Below are 26,321 nucleotides of genomic sequence, written 5' to 3' on the forward strand. Positions count from 1 at the left end.
TTACTGATAGGAAAGCTTTTTTCAGATGTCTTTTTGCAGCAGTGGACCTACCAATCCGGGACTTGTAGGAAAGCAGACAACTGTGCTGTTCCCACTGGCTTTAGCTTTGGTTGTTCATTAGCAACCTTCCCCTGGGTCCTGCACCTTCCTGCCTCAGCTCTGTGCTCCAGGAAGTTTGCAACTGCAGGAACCCTAGTATCCCTGAAATGCACTCCAACTCAGAAGGTGGCCAGTCCCTCTGGGTTTTTGCTCAGAAGAGAGGATACAAAGCTAACAGTTTGCATGCTTCAGGGGATCTTTGCATTAGGACGATTAGGAGACCTTTTCATTCTGAAATGCTCACTCAAACAAAACCCTTGATGCCTCAGCTCAGCTGTAACTGAAAAACTTGGCTTTTTGGCTTTTCTCAGGTAAAGTTTCTTGCCCTTTTGGGCTCTCTGTAGCTCTTTACCCACACTCTCCCAAGCGTTTCCCTCAGGGTACTCTGACCCACTGTCTTTTACTGGCTTGAAGAGACAAAGCTTAGAAGAGGTTTTTAGGAACTTGTCCCTGCCTCCTGCATTGCAGGGAGGATTTTTAAAGCTTGAAAGAACTTAGGTTTTGCTGTCTTAAGAGGTTTGTTGTTTTCCCTTAGAGCTAATCACAGGTGGTCCCCATACTAATATCTTCAGGTGATTCTAATTTTTGCCCTTTTGAGAGAAAGTTAAAGGCTTTAGTTTTTAAGTTTGAGAGCTTTTGAGAAAGATGAAGGCTTTTTAGAGTTTTTTCCCCCAAATTTTCCAAGAAAAGCTTTAAGAGAAAGGTTTTTTCCCCCCAAGAGAAAGAGCAACTTTTCCCAAAACTTCCCAACTTTAAACTTTTTGGCTTTTTACATCCCCATTTTTGCCTCAGGGAGAAATCACTTTCTCCTGCCGCTTGGACTTAGCATTTCAGCTGCCCCAGGTCAAAAGCTTCCATAGGAAACTTATTCTTCCCCATAAGCTTGAAGAAGAGCTTTTTTACTACCCAAATAGCCCAAAGAAAGATTTTTTCCCCCAGTTTGCATTCAGAGCCCCCAAGTTAGAAAATTGAAGAGTTTTTCTGTCTAGTTGCCTTACTTATTTTTTCCTACACAATCTTACACTTCTAAGTTTTTCCTACACTATTTTACTACCCTATGCCTTATTCTTATTTTTCACAGATAGAAATTGAGAAAGGGATAGAAGATAGAAAATTTTGACAGAAGAGAATTTCGCTGCAGCATCGGACATCCTTCCAGTCCGCTTTCCTTTTCTCTCGAGGATAAAACCCCTGCCTCTCAATATATATAAAAAATATATATTTTCCATAACACTGGCATGCCTCATCCACTGGCAGGGCTGAACTCAGCACTTTCGCCAAAAACTCTGTAATAAAACTATTATTTTCCTTTATCTTTAGTCCCTATTACTTTGTCTTTAGTCCCTGTTCATTTGTCTTTAGTCCCCCCTTCTTTTTTAGTCCCCCCTTTTTTTCTTTAGTCCCTTTTTTTTTCTTTTTTCTTTAGTCCCTGTTCATGGCGCCATTCTGTGGGGCGTTTACCCAACCACCCCCACAGTTCCCCAGAGTTTTCTTGAGTGCGAGCAGCAGGAAATATTAGATAGAAGGATTTATTGCGGAGAATATCGCGGAGATAAACAGATAGAAAATAAAGGATAGCCTCGAGAGGGCCTGGAACCTATTCCAACGGGCCCCGACTGTCTCTGCCCCAGGGTTTTTATAGAGACACCAAGGGGTGGAGCAAAAGACCTCCTCCCCCAGCACAGGCAAGTGCAGACTATCTCAGACACCTGCACTCAGGCCCGTGGTCTAATCATCCTCTATGTGGACCTGCTGGGTAAAGCCACGAGGAACCCGAGAATGGGCTCCCACACACCATGACCAAGTAGGCTTCATCCCATGGATGCAAGGGTGGTTCAACATATGTAAGTCTGTCAATGTAATACACCATATAAACAAACTGAAAGAAAAAAAAAACTACATGATCATCTCACTAGATGCTGAAAAGGCATTTGACAAAATCCAACACCCCTTCATGATAAAGGTCTTGGAGTGATCAGGAATACAGGGAACATACCTAAACATAATAAAGGCAATTTACAGCAAGCCAACAGCCGACATCAAATTAAATAGAGAGAAACCCAAAGTGATTCCACTAAAACCAGGAAAAAGACAAGGTTGTCCACTCTCCCCATAGCTATTCAATATAGTACTTGAAGTTCTAGCTAGAGCAATAAGACAACAAAAGGAGATCAAGGGGATACAAATTGGAAAGGAAGAAGTCAAGCTTTCACTATTTGCAGATGACATGATAGTATACATAAGTGACCCCAAAAATTCGACCAAGGAACTCATACAGCTTATAAACATCTTCAGTAACGTGGAAGGATCCAAGATTAACTCAAAAAAATCAGTAGCCCTTTTATATACAAATGACAAACAGGCTGAGAAAGAAATCAGAGAAACATCACCCTTTACAGTAGACACAAGTTACCTTGGGGTAACTCTAACTAAACAATTAAAGGATCTTTATGACAAGAACTTTAAATCTCTGAAGAAAGAAATTGAAGAAGATGTCAGAAAATGGAAAGATCTCCCATGCTCATGGATAGGCAGGATTAACATAGTAAAAATGGCAGTCTTACCAAAAGCAATCTACAGATTCAGTGCAGTCCCCATCAAAAATCCCAACACAATTCTTCACAGATCTCAAAAATACAATACTCAACATCTTATGGAAAAACAAAAAACCCAGGATAGCCAAAAGAATCCTGTACAATAAAACAACCTCTAGATCTCAACATCATGATCCCTGACTTCAAGCTCTACTATAGAGGTACAGTTATAAAAACAGCTTGGTACTGGCATACAAATTGAAATGTGGACCAATGGAACTGAACTGAAGACCCTCACATTAATCCTCACATCTATTAACATATGATTGTCAACAAAGAAGCCAAAACTATACAATGGAAAAAGGTAAGCATCTTCAAGAAATGGTGCTCGCATAACTGGATGTCAACATATAGAAGACTGCAAATATATCCATATCTGTCACTATGCACAAAACTTAAGTCCAAGTGGATCAAAGACCTCAACATAAATCCAGTCACTCTGAACTTGATAGAAGAGAAAGTAGGAAGTAGTCTTGAATGCATTGGTACTGGAGATCACTTCCTAAATATAGCACTAGTAGCACAGACACTGAGAGAAACAATTAATAAATTGTACCTCTTGAAACTGAGATGCTTTTGTAGGGTAAAGGAATGGTCAACAAGACAAAACAACAGCCTACAGAATGGGAAAAGGTCTTCACCAACCCCACATCTGACAGAGGATTGATATCCAGAACATATAAAGAACTCATGAAATTAAAAATCAAAATACCCAACAGTCCAATTAAAAAATGAGCTACAGAGCTAAACAGAGAATTCTCAACAGAAGAATCTAATGGCTGAAAGATATTTAAGGAATTGCTCAACATCCTTAGTCATCAGGGAAATGCAAATCAAAACAACTCTGAGATACCATCTTACACCTGTCAGAGTGGCTAAGAGCAAAACCACTGAAGACAGCTTATGTTGGAGAGGATGTGGAGCAAGGGGAACACTCCGCCACTGTTGATGGGAATGCAAACTTGTACAGCCACTTTGTAAATCAATACAGCACTTTCTTAGAAAATTGGGAATCAATCTCCCTGAAGACCTAGCTATTTCACTCTTGGGCATATACCAAGGAATTCTCAATCATACCACAAGGACACATGCTCTACTATATTCATAGCAGCATTATTTGTAATAGCCAGAACTTGGAAACAACTTAGATGCCCTTCAACTGAAGAATGGATAAATAAAATGTGGTACATACACAGAATGGAGTACTGCTCAGCTGAGAAAAACAATGACATCATGAGGTTTGCAGGCAAATGGATGGAACTATAAAATATCATCCTGAGTGAAGTTACCCAGACTCAGAAAGACAAACATGGTATATACTTACTCATAAGTGCATACTAGATGTAAAGCAAAGGATAACCAGGCTGCAACTCAACTCCAGGGAGGCTACCTAGTAGAGGAGTCTACAAAAGACACAGGGATCTCCCAATGAGAGAGAAATGGATGAGCTCTACATGAGCAAACTGGACATGAGGGGCTTAATGAAAGAAAAAGGTCGAGGGAAAGAGAGCTTAGGGGAGTGGGAGATCCCAGGTGGATCAGGAAAAGAGTGGGAGAACAAGGAAAGAGATACCATAATAAATGAAGACTCCATGGGGATAGGAAGAAGCAGAGTTCTAGAGAGGTCCCCACAAATCTACCAAGATGAATCCACTATAAACTACTGGCAATGGTCGAGAGAGTGCCTGAGCTGACCTACTCGGATGATGTGATGGCCGAACACCCTAACTGTCATGATAGAACTCTCATCCAGTGACTGATGGAAGCAGATGCAGAGATCTGGGGTCAAGCTCCAGGTGGAGCTCCAGGAGTCCAATTGATGAGAGAGAGGAGGGATTATATGAGCAAGAGATCTCAAGACCATGATTAGAAAAAGCATAGGGACAAATAGCCAAACTAGTGGAAACACATGAACTGTGACCCAATAGCTGAGGAGCCCCCATGGAACTGGACTAGGACCTCTGGATAAGTGAGACAGTTGATGAGGTTGAACTGCTTAGGAGGGTCCCAGGCAGTAGGACCGGGACCTGTCCTTGTTTCATGAGCTGGCTTTTTGGAACCTGGGGCCTATGCTGAGACACTTTACTCAGCCTTGGTGCAGGCAGGAGGGAATTAGAACTGCCTCAACTGAATGTACCATGCTGGGCTGACCCCCCCCCCCAGGGGAGACCTTGCCTTGGGGGAGGTGGGAATAGGGATGCACTGGGGAGGAAGGCTGGGGAGTGGGAGGAGGAAGGACAGGGGAATCCATGGCTGATATGTAAAAGGACTAGACAATCTCTTATATAAAATAAAAAAATCCTCAAAGTATTGTCAAATTTCAATTCTCCAGTACCTCTGCCACCATGTAAATAATCTAAATTTAATTATGTCCATCAAAAAAATAAGAACCTTATGGTATTGGCATAAACACAGACACACTGATCAATGAAATATAATCAAAGACACAGATATAAATTCACACATTCGTGGACAGCTGATTTTTGATAAAGGAACCAGAAATACACAATGTAAAATAGAAAGAATCTTCAACTAATGGTGCTGGTATAAGTGAGTATCAGCATGTAGAAGATTGCAAATAGATCCATATCTGTCGCCATGCACAAAACTGAAGTCCAAGTGGATCAAAGACCTCAACATAAATCTAGTTACACTGAACTTGATAGAAGAGAAAGTAGGAAGTAGTCTGGAACGAATTGGCACAGGAGACCACTTCCTAAATATAACACCAGTAGCACAGACACTGAGAGAAACAATTAATAAATGGGACCTCCTGAAACTGAGAAGCTTTTGTAGAGCAGAGGACATGGTCAATAAGACCAAACAACAGCCTACAGAATGGGAAAAGATCTTCACCAACCCCACATCTGACAGAGGGCTGATCTCCAAAATATATAAAGAACTCAAAAAACTGGACATCAAAATATTGAACAATCCAATTAAAAAATGAGCTACAGAGCTTAACAGAGAATTCTCAACAGAAGAATCTCAAATGGCTGAAAGATATTTAAGGAATTGCTCAACATCCTTAGTCATTATGGAAATGCAAACCAAAACAACTCTGAGATACCATCTTACACCTGTCAGAATGGCCAAGACCAAAACCACTGAAGACAGCTTATGTTGGAAAGGAGCAAGGGGAACACTCCTCCACTGTTGGTGGGAATGCAAACTAGTACAGCCACTCTGGAAATCAGTATGGCTGTTTCTCAGAAAATTGGGAATAAGTCTTCCTCAAGACCCAGCTATACCACTCTTGGGCATATACCCAAGGAATACTCAATCTTACTGCAAGGACACATGCTCAACTATGTTCATAGCAGCATTATTCATAATAGCAAGAACCTGGAAACAACCTAAATGCCCTTCCATTGAAGAGTGGATAAAGAATATATGGCACATATACAGAATGGAGTACTACTCAGCAGTAAAAAAACAATGACATGATGAAATTTGCAGGCAAATGGATGGAACTAGAAAATATCATCTTGAGTGAGGTAACCCAGATTCAGAAGGACAAACATAGTATGTACTCACTCATAAGTGGATACTAAATGTGAGGGAAGGGACGGCCAGACTGCAACCCACAACTCCAGAGAGCCTAACTAACAGGGAAAGACCCTATGAGGGACACATGGATGACCCTGTGAAGGAGAAGTGGATAGATCTACATGAGTGGACTGTGTGTGTGTGTGGGGGGGGGCAGAGGTTGAGAAATGGGAAATGAGAACATAGGGAAATGGAAGGGTCAAGCTGAACAGGGACAGAGTGGGAGGGCATGGAGGAAGATACCATGATAGATGAGGACATCATGGGAATAGGAAGAGGCAGGGTGCTGAAGAGGCTCTCAGAAATCCACAAGGTTGACTCCACCTTGGTCTGCTGGCAGTGGTCCAGAGGGTACCTGGACCGGTCTACTCTGGTGACCAGCCTAGCAAATAACCTAGCTGTCATCATAGAGCCTTTTTCCTGTGACTGATGTAGGCAGATACAGAGATCCATGGTCAGGCACCAGGCTGAGCTTTGGGAATCCAATTGATGAGAGAGGAGAGATACTGCAGGTGAGGGACAGTGAGATCATGATGGGAGGACATGCAGAGATGCCCGACCACACTAGTGGAAGCCTATGAACTGTGGACTGGTGGCTGTGGAGCCCCCATTGGACTGGACTAGGCCCTTTGAATATGGAAGATGGTTGTTTGGCTTGAACTGTGTGTGGGGGGGTACCCAGGCAGGGGGATCAGAATCTTTCCCTGGTCTATGGGCAGGCTTCTGGAATCTGGTGCCTCTGGTGTGACACCTTGCACAGCCTTGGTGCAGTGGGAAGGGGCTTGGACCTGCCTAGGCTCGGTGTGCTGGGCTCTGCTGACTCCTCATGGGAGACCTCAATTTGGAGGATATGGGGATGGGGGGAGGCTTGGGAAAGAGGGCTGGGGGTTGGGAGTAGTGAGGAGGGGTATCTGTGTATAGTATGTTGAGTGAGTAGAAAATTTCTTAATAAAGAAAAATGAAAAAAAAATCGTCTTCATAATAATCCACAGGTAAAAATATCCTTTAGAAAGAGATAATCACACTACATTAAATGCACTGGGAATCCCCACACAACCATTCACACCATGCCAGGTACCAGGGAAGAATGGCAGCAGCAATCATGTAAAGGCACAGCAGTAGCAAGAGACATTCTGAAGCTGAAGCCCCTGGGGCTTTGTCCATCTGAGATTCACCCATCAGTGCTTTCCTTCCTGAAGGATGTATCTCTTGAAGCTCAATTGCTACGTGCTGCTCTTCTGACATGGTCACTGGCCCAGGATCCTACCATACTTTCAAAGAAGAATTAATCCCGATTCTCCTGCAATTATTCCACAAAATAGAACCAGAAAGGACCATACTCAATTCTTTTTTACCAGATCACAATTGTCCTGATATCTAAGCCACATAAAGACTAGTAAATAAAGAGAATTAAAGTCCAATTTCTCTTACAAACAAAAATACAAAATTACTCAAAATGTACTTGAAAACTGAATCCAAGAACACATCAGAAGACCATCAACCATAATCAAGGAGACTTCATCACAAGAGACAGAGAAGCTTCAACATACACTTTTCAATAAATGTAATCTATTACACAAACAAAGTAAAAGACAGAGCCTACACATTCATCCCATTCTATGCAGAAAATACCTTTGACAAAGTCAAACACTCCTTCATGAAAAAAGACCTGAAGAAATTAGAGATACAAGTGACAGATCTCAATATAAAGATCAATTTACAACAAACCCACATTAACATCAACCTAAAAGGGTAGAAATTGAAAATATTTTCAAAAAAATCAAGAACAAGGAAAGGTTGTCTACTTTCTCCATATCTATTCAATGTAGTACCTGAAGTCTTAGTTAGATAAAGAAGACAATGAAAGGAGACCAAGGGGATACAAATGAGATGGAAAGGAGTCAAATCATCTTTATTTTCAGATGATATGATAGTATATATAAGTGACCCTAAATATACCACAAGGGAAATCCTACAGCTGGAAAACATTTTCTATGAAGTAGCTGGATACAAAATTAACTTACAAAAACCAATAGGCCTCTTATGTAAATGTAAAAATGGATTGAGAAAGACATCAGGGAAATAAGACATTTCACAATTGCCTCAAATAATCTTGGAGTAACTCTAACCCAACAACTGAAAGACTTGTCTAATAAAATCTTAAGACACTAAAGAAAGTGAAGAAAATATGAAAAGATGGAAAGATCTCCCATGTTCATATAGCAGTATGCTTACTACAGTAAAAATGTCTGTCCTACCAAAAGCAATCTTCAGTTTAAATGCAATCCCCATCAAAATTGCAACACAATTCTTCACCAAACTTAAAAGGACAATTTTCAGCTTCATATGGAAACACCAAAAATTCAGAATAGATAAAACAATCCTGAATAATAAAACAACTATTGCAAGTAACACCATCCCCAATCTAAAACTGCACTACAGAGCTAAATAAATAAAACCATCATGGTATTGGAATAATCATAGACACAATGATCAAGAGAATAGAAATGAAGAACCAGACATAAATCCACACACCCACGGAAACCTGAGTTTTGATAAAGAAGCCAGATACACACAAGAGGAAAAAGAGAATATCTTCAACAAATGATATTGGTCAAACTCAATGGCTGATTGTAGAAAAAGGCAAATAGATTAATATTTGTCACCTTGCACAAAACTTAAAATAGAATAAGAATCTCAACCTAAGACCAGCAGGACTGAATCTGATAAAAGAGAAAGTAAGGAATAGTCTTGATCACATTAGAATGGGAACAGACTTTGTGACCAGGAGACTTAACAACAATTAACAAATGGGGCTTCATGAAACTGAAAAGGCTTTGTATTTTGACAGATATCATTATTAACACGAAGAGGTAGGCTTCACAATGAGACAAGATTTTTATCAAATACATATCTGATAAAGGGCCAATATAAAAATATGTAAAGAATTGAAAAAACTAGATATTAAGAAAAGAAATAATCTAAGTAAAATGGGATGTACAGCTAAACAGAGTATTATCAGAAGAAGAAACACAAATGGATGAGATGCATTTAAAAATGACTCAACATCCTTAGTCATCAGGGAAATCCAAATCAGAACTATACTTAGATTTCTTCTGACACCTGTCAGACTGGCCAAAATCAGTAAAACAAATGACACCTCGGGGTGGCACGAATATAGAATAAGAGGAACTTTCATCCATTGCTATTGCAACTGCAAATTTTTACTGCTACTATGGAAATCAATGTGGTTGTTCCTCAGGAATCCTCAAGGATCTACTTCAAGATCAAGCTGTACTACTTGAGAATATAACCAAAGGACTCTATCTACAAGTTACTGCAGAGACATTTGCTCAGCCATGTTTATTACTTCTCTTTTCATTATATCACGATATTGGAAACAGACTAGATGTCCATCAATGGAAACAGAAAATGGGGTACATTTATATAATGGAATACAACTCAGCAGATTTTTTTTTAAAAAAGGAAAATTTCAGGTAAGTGGATGGAGCTAGAAAAATCATCCCAAAGGAAATAACCCAGACCCAAAGAGACAAATATGGTATGTATTTGCTCCTATGTCAGTGTTAGGTGTTAAGTCTTTTGATAATCAAGCTAAAATCCAGATGACACCAGAGGATAGGTATAGAGTAATTGACTAGTGGGGAGAGGTGAATAACCCTAAGAACAAGAAATAGAATGGATAGCTTTGTATAGATGGGAGACCTGGAGCAGGAGGATCACATTGGGAAATAAGAGAAGAGGGGGTGAAGGAGGGACTATGGGCCATTTGAGAGTGTGTAGAAATCTAATAAATTAAAAATGTCATAAAATATATACAAATATGAAGATGATCTAAATGAAATTATCAAATATGAGGGAAACAGAGGTTCAAATATGTATCTTTCCTCACCAAATGACATTCCAATTCTGGTAAAAGGTTGCATCTAATTGAGTTGTTGGCAAACAGAATCCCATGGGAACTGCCGAACAACCCACACTATTGCTAAGTATATTAGTTACTCTCCACAAAATGATGGTAATACCCTAATGCTGAAGACAACACCTATACAACACACTGAAACATGGAGATGGCAAGCTGGTGCCTACCTAGATCCTTCACCTTTACGGACTAGTGTACATGGTATTGGAAGGTACCCTGCATGCTACCAGAAAAGAAAGGTAAAAATCAAACCAGCTACAAAACCTGTGATCTCCATTTGTGTCCTGCCTGCAACATGCACTAGAGAAATAGTGACACAATGCTTATGGTATTTGGTTTAAGGCCCACTCCATGAGATGGAACCCACTCCATATACTACTTGTTTGGCCATGAGTCTGAAAGTAGATAGGCCATGGACATAGGAGAAAACTAAATATTACTGTGAAACATATGACTCCTAACAACATTCTCCTATACTCCTAAATCAATGTCTTGCTCAGATGTCATTGGAGAAGCTGCCTCCTGCACTAGATGGATGTAAATACAGAAACACTCAATACGCAGCGCATGAATTATTATAGAACACTTAGTGCTAAATTGAGTTTTTCCATCAGTTCCTTCCCCCTATAGCTCAGGATACCCTGCAAAAGTTCTGGTGGAAAGAGAGTTAGTATAAGAATGGGTGGAGAACACCAAAGAAACACATCCTTCTAAATACATCAGCACCAATGCACATATGAATGCACAGACTACACCAGCATACATAGAGACTGCACAAGTTTGGTGATCATGGTGTCTTAGTGCTGAGTGTGGAGGTCAATAACAAGCCTCCATCTGTATCCCAGAAGGTATTTCCAAATGAAAACTGCTCTTAAGAAAGAAAAAATAGTTTTCTTTCCTGAGTGTCACAGGGTATAGAAGCCACTCTTGAGGCCAGGCCCCATACCCAGCAGTAGATAGCCAACATACAGCAAACTGGATGGTATTGTTGTCTCATATTTTGTCTTGACATTTTCTTTCTTACTCTACAGGTCTTTTGCTTATGTATTATGATTTCTGATTTTATGATTTTAGGGGATTCTGTGCATGATAAAATGTGTGTTTCTCTTTATATATGTATTTCTTGTGCTTTTTCTTTGGCTCTATGTTTTTTTATTCATTTGTTTGTTTTTCCTGTCCAGGCTGTTTGTTATTATTTTATATTATTGTAATTTCCTGGATGCCTGTTTATTTTCGAATGATAGAGAACAGAAAACATGTGGAGAGGTGGGGAGAATCTTGGAGTAGTTAGGGGAGGGGAAACCATAACCAGAGTATATTGTGTGAAAAAAAATCTATTTTCAATAAAAAATAAAACTTTCTTCTTAGTGTCTTTGTAAAGCTTGATTGATGAGCATAAATTGTTAAAATTTGTTTGTATCATAGTATATTCTTTTTCCCCTCTGATTTTAGTGATAGATTTGCTGGTTACAATAATCTAGACTGGCATCTGTGGTCTTTTAGAGCTTGTAGAACATCAGCCTAAGACCTTTGTGCTTTCAACTTGTTCATTGAAGTGTCAGCTGTTATTCTAATGCAGTAGTTGTCAACTTTCCTAATGCTCTGACCCCTTAATATGGTTCCTCATGTTATAGTGACTGCAGCCATAAAATTATGTTCATTTCTACTTTATAACTGTAATTTTGGTATTGGTGGAATTGTATTGTAAATATTTGATATGCATATGGTCTTTGTTGACCCCTGTGAGAGGTCATTTGGCTACCAAAGCATTCACAACCCACAGTTTGAGAACCACTGCTCTATAATAAAGTACATAAAAGGATATTTATTTTTAATATTTTTAAATTATGTCCTGAAAATTTCATACATAAATAAAATGTGTTTTGAAAATATCTACCCTTAACTCATTCCAGGAACAACTTCTTTCCATCTTCCCCTTCCATCTTCATGATCTCTGTTATTTATAACTCACTGACTCCAAACTTAGTGTTACCTATGTATAAACCTGTGTTAAACCATTCAATGGAGCATGGGCACTCTTCCAGAATGCATACCCCTGAATAAAACTGACACTCCCTCCTCTCAGTCTTCAGCTGTCAACAAATCTTCAAGTATGGGCCAAGGCACATGAACCAACCATAAACCATGCCTGGATTTGTACAGATGTGGACCTTTGCAGGTCTTGTTCAGACAATGATATAACCTGAATTCATGAGTGCAGCATACCTCTGTGTGCAGATGTCACAACTTTACAGTATGCCTCCCTGACCTATGGATTTTTCCGTCTTTCTGTCCTGTTTTCCACAATGTTCCCTAAGCCTTAGGAGTAGGGTGTGTGATGTAGATGTCTCACTGAGGATTCTGAAGATAAATACTTTCTTCATTTTGACAAATTATATACCTCTATTAACTGTCAGAGCTTCTTTGGGGAGTGCGGGGAATTTGTGTAATCTATTAATATGGAGATAAATATTTTTTCTTTTTTTTTAATTAAGAGATTTTTTTCTATTCACTTTACATACCAACCACAGATTCCCCTGTCCTCCCTCCTCCCGCCCTCTAGCTTCCACCCTCCCCCAGGCAAGGTCTCCCATGGGGAATCAGCAGAACCTGGTACATTTAGTTGAGGCAGGTCCAAGCCCCTCCTCCTTTCACCAAGGCTGTGCAAAATGTCTCACCATAGGCACTAGGCTCCAAAAAGTCGGCGCATGCATGAGGGGCAGGTCCCGATCCCACTGCCTGGGAGTCCCCCTGTACAGTTCAAGCTAAACGACTGTCTAGCTTACCCAGAGGGCCTAGTCCATTACCATGTGGGCTCCTCAGCTATTGGTCCACAGTTCGTGCGTTTCCACTGGTTTGGCTAGTTGTCTCTGTACTTTTTGCAGTCATGGTCTCTATTGATGTCTCTTGTTCATAGAATCCCTCCCATCTCTCATCAGTTGGACTCCTGGAGCTCTGCCTGGGACCCAGCCATGGATCTCTGCATCTGCTTCCATCAATCACTGGATGAGAGATCTATGATAACAGTTAGGGTATTTAGCCAGCTGATCACCAGAGTAGACCATCTCAGGTACCCTCTCAACTATTGCCAGTAGTCTATGGTGGAGTCATCCTTTTAGATTCCTGGGAACCTCCTTAGCACTCTGCTTCTCTCTATTCCCATGATGTCTTCATTTATTACAGTATCTCATTCCGTGCTCTCCCTCTCTGTTCCCATTCCAGCTCGGAACCCCCCCCCCCCTTGCCCTCCACTACCCACCATCTCATCCTAAGTTTGCTCATGTAGATCTCATCCATTTCTCCATAACTGGGCAATCCATGTATCCTTCCTAGGTTCCTCCTTACTAGCTAGCCTCCCTGGACCTGTGGGTTGAAGTCTGGTTATCCTTCGCTTTATGTCTAGTAACCACTTATGAGTGAGTACATACCATGTTTGTCCTTCTGAGTCTTCTTTGTCCTCACTCAGGATGATATTTTCTAGTTCCATCCATTTGCCTGCAAACCTCATGATGTCATTGTTTTTCTCTGCTGAGCAGTACTCCACTGTACCATATATGTACCACATTTTCTTTATCCATTCTTCAGTTGATGGGCATCTAGGATGTTTCCAGGCTCTGGCTATTACAAATAATGCTGCCGTGAACATAGCTGAGCATGTGTCCTTGTGGTATGATTGAGTATTCCTTGGCTATGTGCCCAAGAGTGGTATAGCTGGGTCTTGAGGAAGATTGATTCCCAATTTTCTGAGAAAGCACCATACTGATTTCCAGAGTGGCTTACTAGTTTGCATTCCCACCAACAGTGTAGGAGTTTTCCACTTGTTCTACATCCTCTCCAACATAAGCTGTTTTCAGTGTTTTTGATCTTGGCCATTCTGATAGGTGTAAGATGTTTCTCAGAGTCATTTTGGTTTGCATTTCCCTGATGACTAAGGATGTTGAGTAATTTCTTAAATGCCTTTTAGCCATTTGAGCTTCTTCTGTTGAGGATTCTGTTTAGCTCTATAGCCCATTTTTAAAAATTGGACTTTTAGGTATTTTGATGTCTAGTTTCTTGAGTTCTTTATATATTCTGGATATCAACCCTCTGTCAGATGTGGGGTTGGTGAAGACCTTTTCCCATTCTGTAGGCTGCTGTTTTGTCTTATTGACCATGTCCTTTGCTCTACAAAAGCTTCTGAATTTCAAGAGGTCCCATTTATTAATTGCTATTCTCAGGGTCTGTGCTACTGGTGTTATATTTAGGAAGTGATCTCCAGTGCCAATACATTCAAGACTACTTCCTACTTTCTCTTCTATCAGGTTCAGAGCAACTAGATTTATGTTGAAGTCTTTGATCCACTTGGACTTAAGTTTTGTGCATGGTAACAGATATGGATATATTTGCATTCTTCTACATGTTGACATCCATTATTCAACCATTTGTTGAAGATGCTTTCTTTTTTCCATTGTACAGTTTTGGCTTCTGCGTCAAAAATTAAGTGTTCATACATGTACAGATTAATGTCAGGGTCTTCAGTTAGATTTCATTGGTCCATATGTTGGTTTTTATGCCAATACCAACCTGCTTTTTTATTACTGTTGCTCTATAGTAGAGCTTGAGGTCAGGGATCATGATGCCTGCAGAGGTTGCTTTATTGTACAAGATTCATTTAGCTATCCTGGGTTTCTTGTTTTTCCATATGAAGTTGAGTATTGTTTTTTCCAAGTCTGTGAAGAATTGTCTTGGGATTTTGATGGGGATTGCACTGAATCTGTAGATTGCTTTTGGTAAGACTGCCATTTTTACTATGTTAATCCTGTCTATCCATGAGCATGGGGGATCTTTCCATTTTCTGATATCTTCTTTAATTTCTTTATTCAGAGACTTAAAGTTCTTATCATACAGGACTTTCACTTGCTTAGAGTTACCCCAAGGTATTTTATATTATTTGTGGCTATTGTAAAGGGTGATGTTTCTCTGATTTCTTTCTCAGTCCTTTTATCATTTGTATATAGGAGGGCTACTGATTTTTTTGAGTTAATCTTGTATTCTGCCACATTACTGAAGGAGTTTATCAGCTGTAGGAGTTCCCTGGTAGAATTTTTGGGGTCATTTATGTACACTATCATATCATCTACTAATAGTGAATTTTTGACATCTTCCCTTCCAATTTCTATCCCTTTGATCTCCTTTTGTTGTCTTTTTGCTCTAACTAGATCTTCAAGTACTATATCAATAAATATGTGGAGAGTGGACAGCTCTATCTTGTTCCTGATTTTAGTGGAATCGCTTTCAGTTTCTCTCCATTTAATTTGATGTTGGCTATTGGCTTGCTGTAAATTGCCTTTATTATATTTAGGCATGTTCCTTGTATTCCTGATATCTCTATGACATTTATCATGAAAGGGTATTGGATTTTGTCAAAGGCTTTTTCAGCATGTAGTGAGATGATCATGTTGATTTTTTTCAGTTTGTTTATATGGTGTATTACATTGATAGATTTTCATATGTTGAAACATCCTTGCATCCCTGGGATGAAGCCTACTTGGTCATGGTGGAAAATTGTTTTGATGTGTTCTTGGTTTCAGTTTGTCAATATTTTATTTAGAATTTTGGAATCAATGTTCATGAGAGAGATTGGTCTGTAATTTTCTTTCTTTTTTACATCTTTTTGTAGTTTGTGTATCAGGGTAACGGTAGCCTCATGGAAAGAGTTTGGTAATGTTCCTTCTGTTTCTATTGTGTGGAACAATTGGAAGAGAATTAGAATTAGCTTTTCTTTGAAATTCTGGTAGAATTCTGTGCTGAAACCATCTGGTCCTTGACTTTTTTTGGTTGGGAGACTTTTAATGCCTGTTTCTATTTCCTTAGTGGTTATTGGTCTATTTAAATAGTTTATCTGGTCTAGATTTAACTTTGGTATGTGGTACCTATCTAGTAAATTATCCATTTATTTTAGATTTTCTAATTTTGTGGAGTATAGGTTTTTGAAGTATGACCTGATGATTCTCTGGATTTCCTCATTGTCTGTTGTTATGTCCCCCTTTTCATTTCTGATTTTGTTAATTTGGATGTTTTCTCCCTCTGCCTTTTGGTTAGTTTGGATATGGGCTTGTCTATCTTGTTGATTTTTTCGAAGTACCAACCCTTTGTTTTATTGATTCTTTGTATTGTTCTCTTTGTTTTTGTTTCATTGATTTCCCTGCTCAATTTCATTATTTCCTAGTGTCGATTCCTCTTGGGTGAGTTTGCTTCTTTTTGTTCTAGAGCTTTCAGGTGCTGTTATGTCACTAGTATTAGATTTCTCCATCTTCTTTGTGTGTGTATTTAGTGCTATGAATTTTCCTCTTAGCACTGCTTTCATATTGTCCCATGAGTTTGGGTATTTTGTGCTTTCATTTTTATTGAATTCTAGGAAATCATTAATGTCTTTCTTTTTCTCTTTCTTCTTTGATACAGTGGTCATTCATTTAGTCATTGTTCAGTTTCCATGAGATTGTAGGCTTTCCGTAAATTTTGTTGTTGCTGAAATCTAACTTTAACCCATGGTGATCCAATAAAATATAGGAGGTTATTCCATGTTTTTAATCTGTTGAGATTTGCTTTGTGACTGAGCATGTAGCCAATTTTAGAGAAGGTTCCATGGAGTGCCGAATAGAAGGTATATTCTTTTGTGTTAGGGTCGAATGTTCTGTAGATATCCACTAAGTCCATTTGAGTCATAAGTTCCATTAGGTCCCTTATTTCTGTTAAGTTTCAGTCTGGCAGATCTATCCAGTGGTGAGAGTAGGGTGTTGAAATCTCTCACTACTACTGTGTGTGGTTTGATGTGTGATTTAAGCTTTAGTAATGTTTCTTTCACAAATGTGGGTGCCCTTGTATTTGGGGCATAAATATTCAGAATTGAGACTTCATTTTGGTAGATTTCCCTGTGATAAGTATATAATGTCATTTCTGATCTCTTTCGATTGATTTTAGTTTGAAGTCTATTTTATTAGATATTAGGATAGCTACACTAACTTGCTTCTTAAGTCCATTTGATGGAAAGTCTTTCCCCAGACTTTTACTCTGAGCTAGTATCTGTATTTAAAGTTGAGGTGTGTTTCTTGTATGCAACAGAAGGATGGATCCTGTTTTCATATCCATTCTGTCATTCTGTGTCTTTTTATAGGTGAATTGAGACCATTGATATTAAGAGATATTAATGATCAGTGATTGTTAATTCCTGTTATTTTTTGTTACTAGTGTTGTGTCTTCGTCTTCTTTGTTATTTGCTGGTGTGAGATTATCTATTGCCTGTATTTACATTGGTGTATCTGACTTGCTTAGGTTGGATTTTTTCTTCTAGTGCTTTCTGTATGGCTGGATTTGTTGATTGGTATTTTTAAATCTGGTTTTATCATGGAATATTTTATTTACTCAATCTATGGTAATTGAGAGTTTTTCTGGATATAATAGTCTGGTTTGCCATCCATGGTCTCTTAGTGTCTGTATAACATCTGTCCAGTACCTTCTGGCTTTCAGTGTCGCCATTGAGAATTCAGGTGTTATTCTGATGGGTTTGCCTTTATATGTTACTTGACCTTTTTCTTTTGAAGCTCTTAATATTTTTTCTTTATTCTGCATGTTTAGTGGTTTGATTGTTATGTGGCAAGGGGTCTTTTTTTTGGATCCAGTCTATTTGGTGTTGTGTAAGCTTCTTGTACCTTCATAGGCATTTCCTTCTTTTAGTTGGGAAAGTTTTCTTCTATGATTTTGTTGAATATATTTTCTGTGCCTTTGAGTTGGTATTCTCCTTCTTCTATCCCTATTATTCTTAGGTTTGGTCTTTTCATGGTATCCCAAATTTCCAGGATGTTTTGTTGTAGATGAACAGTCTTATTAAATAAGAAACACAGAGCCAATTGCAGAGTTAAAAGCCCAAGAGGTCAGAGCAGTAGCTGAAAGCTGAGCTAGCTTACCCTTCACTGCCACTACTGTCCTTCCTCTCAGCAAGAGCGCTACTTCCTGTTTATCTGTCTTTTTTATAGACTTTCTGTTCTGCCTTATCATTGGTTGTAAACCCAACCACATGACCTTCTCATCACTGCCCATCTATACAGACCTCCAGGTCTTCTATGGTTGATATTGAGATTAAAGGCATGTGTCTCCATGCTGGTGGTATCCTTGAACATACAGAGATCTGCCTGTCATGTGATCAGATTAAGGGTGTATGCTACCACTGCCAGACTTCTGCTATGGCTTGCTATCAGCTCTGACCCCCAGACAACTTCATTTATTAACATACAAATAAAATCACATTTCAGTACAAATAAAATATCACCATATTTTGTTTTATGACTTTTTTGGCTTTAGTGTTTTCTTGGACTGATGAATCTATTTCCTCTATTGTATCTTTAATGCCAGAGATTCTCTCTTCCATCTCTTGCATTCTGTTGGTTATGCTTGCATATGTAGTTCCTGTTCATTTACTCAGGTTTTCCATTTCTAGCCTTGCCTCAGTGTGTGTCTTCTTTATTGCCTCTGTTTCAGTTTTCAAATCTTGGACATTTTTGGTTCACCTGTTTAATTGCTTTTTCTTTGCTTTCTTTAAGGGATTTATTGATTTCTTCCAATTTTTTTGTTTGTCTTTTCTTTGAATTCCCTAAGGGTAGTTTTCATTTCCTCTTTAAAGGCCTCTATCATCTTCTGAAAGTCATTTTTAATGTCTATTTCTTCTGCTTCTTCTGCTTTGAGATGTTCAGGTCTTGCTAATGTAGCACCACTAGGTTCTGATGGTGCCATGTTGGTTTTTATGTTGTTGACTCTATGCTTTCACTGACATTTACCCATCTCTTCCTCCATTCCATGCAAGTGCTGTCTGTATCTGAGGGATTCTCTTTGGGTCCGATTGGTTCTCTTGGTCTAATGGGAGCTATTGGTCTAATTTGGGCTCTTGGTCCAATCTGTGCTCTTCCCAATCTGCACAGAGTGGGCTTATGTCACTGGCTTTCACTGGTGTCACAGGGTCCTCGGAGATAAATATTTAAAAGATAGTTTTTATTATGTGAACATAATAAAACAGCAGCAATAGCCTCTCCCTTATGTCTTATGAACTCCACTGTCATTGGTGTCTGACATGTATTTCCTAATTATTTAGTCCATTTTCCATATGCTGTTGGCCTTTTGCTGATCTTAATTTTCAAAATAAGGTATCACATTTTCCATGTTTGCTTCTTTACTTTTGATTAGATTAGAACATTTATTTCCATTTTTCCTTTCTAACATCATCATAATTTCTCTGTTCTTAAGAAACAAATATCAGTCACTTAATGTATATCTCATCAAAACACTGATATATAGAATATTTAGTGCCAATTTACTATTATATAAGGACACTGAACACAGAAGTTATCATGTTTTGTGACTTGTCCTGGTTAGTTATCTGTCAACTTAACATAAGCTAGGGTCATCTGGCAAGAAGAACTAAATTTGAACAATTGTATCTCTTGTATTTATCTTGGCAAAATGTTGAGGAATTTTCTTGATTTTAATAAATGTAGGAATGGTAGTGCCACCCCTGTTCTTTGGTACTAGAAACCACTCTGGTAAGCTATGGAAACCAATTAATCAGCCTTACTCTGTGACATCCACCTTAATTTCTGCATCCAGTTCCTGCTTGTGTTCCTACCCTACTTCCCTCTATGATGAACTGTGACATGGAGGCATAATCAAAGTAAACTCTTTGTTCCCAAGTTGCTTTGTAGCAATGTCTTTATCACAACCATACAAACAGACTAGAACATGAGTAGCAGATATTTATTACTGTATTCACTAGGGGTGGATTCCCACAAAACTACTCCTGTTCCTAACTCTGTGAGAGTAATACCAACTTCTGCTCTAGGTATGATGTACTTTCATGTCAGTGGTCAAAGTGCATTGGGCATAAAATTCCCTACAGAAAGCATTAACACTTTTTGAAAAATTAAACTATCCCTTCTCAAATTGAATTGCCATGGGTATCTGAAATTATAACTGAATCATCACTAAATCAAAATTAATATTAAATCTAATTTATGTACATATCTACATTTAGACACACATTCACACATATACGTACACACACAAAATCACTTATTCACTCACATATACACACAGTTCAAAGCTGATTTTGGGACAAATCATAGAGACCCAGAGCTTATATTAAACATTTTAGGCAGGTAAACATTTTCTCTACATTTTGAATGGCATACAATACTTTGCTTTTCTAAAACAATTGTAAAAGAATACTATGTTTCCAATAAACAAAATGTAGCCAAATGAAAACTAATGGTTACCCACTGGAGGCAAACCAAACCTAGTCCTGTTCCAAATCAAGCCTGCCCATAATAGACAGGGATAAATCTCATGAAATAAATAGAACAGTGTTAGTTTTAAATTTGGGGAAATGAATCTATAAAGAAAAAGTCAAGTTTCCAGAAATATTTAGAAATAGAGTTTAAACAATCAAGAAAGTCAATTATGAAATACAAAGTGGTGACACACAGACATGTGGATCTGAAAGAATTAAGGTTAGTGAAGTCAGTAACTTTCCCTTCTATTCTATGACAAATTGAATCACCTTGTGACTACATACATTTTATTCTACAACTCTTCCTGTTTCTGTCATTTAAAGTTTTATATTGGAGTTTTTCTAATGTCAATCTAACCCTAACTCTACATAAAACTATTCAGGTTCAAAATAGAAAATCTACTTTTTAAAACACACACACACACACACACACACACACACACACACACACACACACACAAATAGTGTTAAATGTCAATGTATTGTTCCACAGCGACTTGAATATCACATGATCACTGTCATATTGCAGCACATCATCAACAAGAGCACCTTAAAGTACATCCTGCCAGCAGGCAGTGATATTGATGGTAACCTGGGTAATGTTGAGAACTTCCTCTCCATTCCCTCATTGTGAACTCATAGATCTAGACAAATGAGCCCATATAACAGATATGGGTAGATTCGCTATGAAAAGTTAAGTCAGCATAGAATGATTAAAAAACACAAAGAAAATGTTCTTTAAAACTATCCAGACAATGAGAATAATGTTTCCTGATAGAATTAAAATTATGATTAAGATCACTGTATCTGTTTGCTTGAAACATTTTAGATACAAGGATTAAAATAGTTTTTGTCACTATCAAACAAGAGGTAAGAGCTTTTCAAACATTTCTTCAGAAAAGACATGGAAGCACATTACTAACTGTTTTTGAGTTCCTGTGACAATAGGCAATTAAAAGGAGTCATGGTAGATTGAGGTTTAAAATTCAAATGGATACAGGACATTATGGTGGGGGATGATGTTGGTCACTTGGTATGCAGTCAGGAAACAGAGAGTGTTCAGTCAACATTCTTCTATTTATGCTGTTAGAGACAAAAACCTGTTGGGAGCCATACCTATTCAAGACTTTCTCTGAGCCCCTAAAGAGAAGACTGAGAGAACATTAATTCTGTGTCTTTGCCCAGGAGCAGACATGACAACGCCAGTCTGGGGCTGGAGCCAGTGCATCCAATGAGTTAAGGATGCATTTTCTGGAGAGTCAACATATCTCATTGTACAGGAAAATGGTTGCCATTCTCACCCATGGCCACTGTGTACTTGGTTTTCAATTGTCATTAGACATCCTCTGTTCCTCTTGTGCAGCATTGTTTAGTTGCTCCAGGTAACTTAGTTCCATTGTGTGATAGTTTCTGCTAACTTTATCTCATTTGAAGATAGCAAATGAGAAACTGTACTTCATAGTAATCTTGCTTGGCATAAGAAATAGAGTATTCAGGACCTCCTGAGATAACAATCTTTATCTCTGATCCTCTGAACCTTCATTCTCAGGTTGCTGTCATTGAAGAATAACCTTGTCATCCAGGAATGGTGCCAGCCCCATATTTGGATCAGTCATCTTTCTTGCTCAGATCCTTGATTGCTATGTCTTCATTCCTTCTTTCAAGAACTGGAATGTCAGTTCTACATACTTGTCACACATTCACCATATGACTTGAATAATAAAGCATCAAGACAGAAAAATAAAGTACAAATTAAATCCCTGTGCTTCAAAACAATATGGGACTCATTCTATGGAAAAAATTGAAATTTTGTTTCTGACCTGCAGTTCTGAAACAGCTTCAATATATTATGTGAATCCTGTTCTGATGTGCACATGAAGGCAGTATCATCCTGGATGGTTGTCAATGGCTCAGAAGTGTGATTCAGAGCTGCTGCATGGGATGCTGCAGTCACAAAGTCTCTGCACAGTCAGGGCACCATGGAGAGACAGCCTCTAGATGGGGGAAATGTCTACTCCACCTTCATTTCATCTGGAATTAATATCCATAATACACAGAGTAAGAAAAATCTCAAATATCCAAATGCTCAATCCACCCAAGTCTGTGAAGATATTGAGCAGAAGATATTAAAAATAATAATTATTTGAACAGTTTATGAAAAGAGATCAATTTTATACTGACAGAGAAAGCACAAGTTAAATCCACATGAGATTCCATCCCAACCTATTGAAGACAGCGAACATTTAAAAAATAATTTCAACGAAGTAGGTGATGATGCAGTGGGCAAGAATTCCCTCTTTTTGTAGTGGTAATGGAATCTATCTACTGTGGCCACTATGGAAATAAGTGTAAGGTTGGATCAAAAATTACAATTCAAACTAAGTGATCTCTCTCAACTATTTGTGGGAATGGAGCCAACATGTGTAACTCAACATCCTAAGATATATCCATATTAATTGACAGATAATCCAGGGGAGACAAGATATGGAAATCACACAAATAACATGATTAGAGAAACTAAAAACATACAAGATATATTTTTCCATAAATAAATGTGGCAGTCACTATTTTGATATACTGTCTAAATACATTTTCTCTGTCATACATAATAATACATGAAAGAACCTAAGCCACACTCATTCATGAGATCTCTATCAGGCAATGTATTTCCTGCATTCCAACAAAACAAAGGTTCTACTTATGGACAAAGTCTTGAAGGAAGAGACTGCATCTGAAAATTAGATGGGATGCCCAGCAATAGGAGCAAGTGTGGAAGAAACCACAGTTCTGGGTGGAGACATGTTTCATTACAAGACACTGAATATGAGAACTGAATAGCAGACAAGGAGACCATGTTTTAGAACTTGTTTTGAGTGTGAATGTCTGCATTGGTAAGAATATTGGGTGTTGAGTGGGTGTTGAGTCACAATAATTCATTAATTTCCTGGTTAATACCAGGCAATTTAGCATGATGACAGGTTATCTAGAAGGTAGGAAACAGAAGTATTTTCAGGAGATTCTGCATGTGTGACTAGCATACATTAGCACATGAACAACACAGAAAGTGTTCTGCTGATGGCTGAATGTTGTATGTGATACTGTCCTTTCCTATCATGATCAAAAACGTACATGTTGTCCCATGATCCAGCTCAAGCTCTGAATGACATAGGCCCTTTGTGATCATCTCATCTCTCACTAATATGGAAGTACTGATGAAATCCACTGAAATGATCTCCAATGGTGTTCATGCACACGGTTGTTGAAACAGGATGAGGCCCAAGCTGCTCAGCAGGACATTGTCCCCGAGGCATTTACACTATGGGCATGAATGAAATCATGGCACCTGGGGCTGCAGAATATGATTCTCACAACAAGTTTTCCTACCAGTGTTGATGAAAAGATTGCAGATCTCAGATGCAGATCCTTAGGCCAGAAATTTCCAGATGTATCCAAGAATCATGACACAGATGGGCACATGGGATCTGGGGTATATACACATGCTCCCATGCAGCAAAAGCAATAAATCAGGCACATATATTTAAATGCTTATGTGATGTTTGTCTGCATGAGAAACAGGTTTCATCTCTGCTCAGTTTTAGATCTAGGAGACATGGGGAAGCTGTGTGTTCTCATTGTTTCCCTCTTGCTCCTGAAGTTTTCTCTCGTCTTGTGCAGTTTTACGGAAACCAGCTGCTTTTGGAGAATAAAGAACAATGAAGAGGATGATGGAGATTTGAGGAATGACTGTGAGTTTTTACTTTTCCTGTCTCCAGAACCTATAGAGGAAGCTTTTTATAATATTCTAATCAATTTTAGGTAAGTCATTAACGTCTTCATTTCCTACATAAATGTCATGAATTAGAAGTCTATGCCTATGTAGAAAAACTTAATGAGTTTCTATCCTGTATTTCTCTCTGTAACATTTGAACTATAGAAAATTTTCTCCTTTACTGATCATTATTTTGGTATTTCCTAATGCATTTTATTGTACTGTGGTTTTCTTAGATTCCAATTCACTAATCTAGAAGGTGAGAGAGACAGGTTTCTTTTTCTGGTCTCCTCATGCATCTCCTTATGTTGAAAGTTGTCATTGCACAGGGTCTCATGATCTGACATGAAAACACATATACAAACCACTGGCATGAGTTTGGCATGAAGAGGCTAAGTTACAACGTCTCTTCAAGTGTGTGCCAAGGATTCCTACATCAGCAAGTATAACTAAAGCCTTCATAAAGAGGTTACTTAATTTTGGTCTCTAACCATAGGGCACATGTTCATACACAGAAATAGAGGTGTATGACTAGTATATGTGATTATAATGTCAAATATTACATACGTATTTGTGAGTAGACATATATATATGTTGCAATATATATATATATATGCAATATATAAAAATAAAAATAATCTCTGTACTAGTCCCCAATATCATTCTTGAGCTGAAAATGAGTATGAAAAAAAATGTCAGATGCTATGTCAACACAATCTTATTTTGCTTCACTTTCACCCAATCACAGATTTGGGGCATGATTAATATCAGATAGGTGATCAATATTCCTTTTAATTAGTGAACAAATACAACATTAAGAGAATTATAGGAGAACTAATATATTCTCACTGGAAAAGTAGATGCAATTTGTCTATGAGGTTTTCAGATCCTATGTGTCAGATGTTAACACTGGTAGATGCAGAGCAGAGATAGAAGGGACACAGTATTGATATTTCTCAACTTTGCTGCTATATAATGTGTGTGGACCTTTTTTATCCACTTACTGAGGTTCTCTGTGCTTTCTCATGGGAATTTTAAAGAATCTGTTGTAACTATTAGCCTTAGTGTACTGTGCACACTTTGATTCTGATGGTTGCTTCACATTATTGTTTTTCAGTGTCAGGTCAAGCAGGGTTTGCATTTCTGTTGGCTCATCTTTGATATTCTACCACATAATGGAAATTCTCATTAATGACACTTTTAAAAAAGTTATTACCATGCCCTAGACTTTACTACAAAATGCATTTAAGCAAATATATACACATAATATAGCATTTAGATCTTTCACATAATTATTTACATATAAATAGTGTATAATGATAAACATAATTAACCTTTCCATCTCTACCAATTGAAACAAAACATTTGATGAACACTTAATTATCATATGTACTTATTGGATGAAATGTAATCTAAGACTAGGCACAAACACACATATCAAGGAGGACAAAGCAAACTAGTAAGAGGAAAAGGGTCCCAGAAGCAGGCAGTAAAGTCAGACACACCTTACTCTCACTGTTAAGTGTCTCACAAAAACTCAAAGCTAAACAATCATAACATGTGCATAGGACCTAGCACAGACCCTCCAGACTCTGTGATTTTCACTTCAGTTTATATGACCCCTATGAGCCCTTCTTAGTTGATTCTATGAGCTGTATTCTCCTGGTGTCCCTGACCACTCTGTGTCCTACATCCTTTCTCCCCCTCTTTTTCAGGGTTCACTCACTCTGCCTATTTTTCAGGTGTGGGTATCTGCATCTTATCCCATCAGGTGCAGGAGATAGTCTCTCTGATGATGATTGGGCTACACTGTTCTATGGGTATAGCAGAATAACATTAGGAATCATTTCATTGACATTTTTCTTTCTTTCTTTCGTTCGTTTGTTCATTTGTTCCTTCCTCCCTTCCTCCCTCCCTCCCTCCCTTCCTTCCTTTCTTCCTTCCTTTTAGATTTCTTTCTTTCTTTCTTTCTTTCTTTCTTTCTTTCTTTCTTTCTTTCTTTCTTTCTTTCTTTCTTTCTTTCTTTCTTTCTTTCTTTTGTTCTCCCTTTCTTTC

At 38.3% G+C, this 26,321-nt stretch overlaps 1 pseudogene; it reads left to right on the plus strand.

Moving 5' to 3' along the window:
- The first annotated feature begins 24,107 nt into the window (after positions 1-24,107).
- LOC131900544 (vomeronasal type-2 receptor 116-like) overlaps positions 24,108-26,321 on the plus strand; it is a 41,682-nt pseudogene continuing 39,468 nt past the window's right edge.

The sequence above is a fragment of the Peromyscus eremicus genome, unplaced genomic scaffold, assembly GCF_949786415.1.
Source record: "Peromyscus eremicus unplaced genomic scaffold, PerEre_H2_v1 PerEre#2#chr22_unloc_1, whole genome shotgun sequence".
NCBI lineage: Eukaryota > Metazoa > Chordata > Mammalia > Rodentia > Cricetidae > Peromyscus > Peromyscus eremicus.